Source organism: Phalaenopsis equestris, unplaced genomic scaffold, assembly GCF_001263595.1.
Source record: "Phalaenopsis equestris unplaced genomic scaffold, ASM126359v1 Scaffold000054, whole genome shotgun sequence".
In the NCBI taxonomy this organism is placed as follows: Eukaryota; Viridiplantae; Streptophyta; class Magnoliopsida; order Asparagales; family Orchidaceae; genus Phalaenopsis; species Phalaenopsis equestris.
The window spans coordinates 3,069,945-3,072,936 of record NW_018164496.1 but is presented as its reverse complement, the minus strand read 5'-3'; positions in this window follow the sequence as shown (position 1 = coordinate 3,072,936).

Genomic DNA, 2,992 nt, shown 5'->3' with positions numbered 1-2,992 from the left:
CGGTGGGTGCAGCAGAACGAAACCAGGCGGTGCTGCTCTGTGAGGAAACCGGAGAGGCCGGAGCGGACGACTTGTGAGTGGATTTGCTTGAAGTCCTTCATTGATTTGCAGTGATCAAGGAGAGAGATTATGGGAAGGGTTCGTAGAGGAGATGGGGGCTGGGTGGAGGGAAGCAAGTGTTGGGTTGAAGGGAAAGGGAGAGGAGCGGGGGAAGCCATGGAAGAACTTGGCTTGGGGAGACTATTGGGAAGGATTGATGGGATAAAGGGTGAAATTTGGGTTTGGGTTCTGCTACGGGAATGGAGCCATGAACGCATTGACGATGGGAGGTTGCAAAGTTTTCACATTTCGGGGATTGTTTCGGAAAGGGAGCTTTACACACATTGTAGGCCAAAAAATATTATCTCAGGTTTCCGAAGGTTCTGATTGTAACAATGGATGGATGTATTATAAAAATATTTTATCAGTCTTATTTGTGAAAAATAAAGTATTATTGAAATATTTTATCATATTATTTGATTTGAGACTGTGTTATTTCAATAATAACATATTGAAAATTGAAATAACATGAAAAATATGCCGAATAACATAGCCGCAAATCAAGTAACACGGGTGAATATTTCAATAACACTGCAAAGTAATTGAATAACATCACATAATACTCGAATCACACTTCATTTTTTACAAAATAAATTGTTGGAATATTCCTGTAACACAACGGGATATTCGAGTACCACAGCTACTATTGGAATCCGAATGTAACTCTACGTTCGAAGTCTTGACATAATATGCGCTCGTGGCTGGCATGAGTTCCTTCAAGGAGAAAATATTGAGTTCGCACCAATTGCGTGTGCCAGCTCAATTTGTATGCTGCAGTTTTGTGAGATAATTCGTTGTTTGCATGTTAAATCAAAAGGGAGAATTTACATGAATATCACTTAAATCTTTGATATCACATAAAAAATATTATTATTATTAAATTTAAGACACTCAAATATTGAATATGACATTTTAATCATCAAATTTTTAAAGATAACAGGTTAACCACTGAGACACCACCAACAAAACTCCAACGTCCAGCACGAATCATGGGACGTGACATGGATCTCGAAGAACTCTTTTTGAGCAAGAAATATACAAACTTCAATTAAGAGTCATTCATAGCTCCAATTTATATATATTTATAGTCAAATTGACCAGAGCGACAAAACAAATCCAATGATACCAAAATTAGTTTAGTCTGAACCAAATCTAACCCCGATCAAGACGCTAGACCATGTTTGAAAATTTTTTGAATATATTTGAAATGTCAAACAGATATCGAATCCGACAAGTTTATGGTTGAATCGAGCGTCTCGGCGAGACTAATTCAACTAGCTCAAAATCGCTAAATTCTAACATTGTTAAGACATTAAAATGTTCATTAAACACTGTCCGAAGCAGGAAAGTCTTCTGAAACGTCCGATCAAATTGGTTCATATTTTTGCATTAATTTTACTCAAAACTCTATAAGTAGAGTCTCTTCATGCTTGAAGAAAAGCTCGAAGTTTTGAGAAGGAGTTGAACTCCTTAGCTCTGCAGTTAAGAAAATCACTTAGGTGCCAGTTTTGTGAATATCAACGTTTATAGTGCTATGTACTTAATTATTATCCCATTAATATTTTAACACATAGGACTTATATGAAAACATTTAATACAACATACATAATTATCCACACATCTAGCACCTATAAGAAAAATATCCTTATACTAATGCAAAACATTAGCCATAACAAATGCATGCCAATCAACCAAGTTAAGCAAATATATGAATTCATCCCCATCTCATAAAAGATTTTCTTTAGGATTAAATAGACTCAACAAACCCATAACTCTATATTGAATGGCTAAGGATTTGATAATTTGACTTATCAAAACACCAACCAATGTTCATGTTATTTTGACCCTCAATTAATGAACTAAGGTAAAAGGGCAATTTTGTAATATGGCACCGCTCACCTACCACATCTCACCTACCCCACCTACTTCACACCTACCTCCCACCTACCACTCTCTTGCTTCTATAAATAGAGAGAGTGTCAGACCTAGGAGAGCAAGGGAAGAGATCTTAAGCTACTACAAAGGAGGAGAGAATAGCTAGAGAGTTAGAGAGGAGGAGAGCATTTTGAGACCTTGTATCAAGGTGTCGCTTGAGAGGGAGGTCATAGAAGGAAGATGAGGGCTCCTCTCTATGTATAAGCTATGTATTCTCTATTTTTTTTGCCTTAGTGAACTATTTGATTGATTCCCTCCCGTGGACGTAGATCCAGTTGGATCGAACCACGTAAACGATCTATGTTTGCTTGTGTTCTTTGTGTTTCATTTTTTATGCTAGGAAGTACATATCTCACAACAATTGACGTCGTTTGTGGGAAGATTCATACTTCTTGGCTAGAAGTGTCCGCGTAAAGGTGTTCGCGGCCAGCGACGAAGAAGAGGAGTTCGACATTCACGAACAGAGGAGCAAGTGGATTGTGTTGCAGACAGCCGAATCGCGATAGATTTGGTGAGCAGTGAAAGCTTTGATCGACTGTATTAGCACTGCAGGTTGTGCGGTTCGGCGAGACGGAGGAAGAACTGCCCGTGAAGGAGCAGAGGAAGGCGGGTCGTTCGGTTCGCGAAGGAGGAGGATTTCCGCGACAGCTAGCACACGCCGCAACAGCTCTCGGAATTCAATAGGTGCTTAGCGAAACATATTTCAGACGTTAGTGGGGATCGAGCCACAATAATGGTGCAGACAGCCGAATCGCGATAGATTTGGTGAGCAGTGAAAGCTTTGATCGACTGTATTAGCACCACAGGTTGTTCAGTTCGGCGAGACGGAGGGGGAATTGTCCGCGAAGAAGCAGAGGAAGACGGGTAGTTTGCTCCGCGAAGGGGCAGATCTCGCGAAGGAGGAGGTTTTCCGCGATAGTAGCACATGCCGCGAAAGTAGAGCGCCGCGCTAGACGCG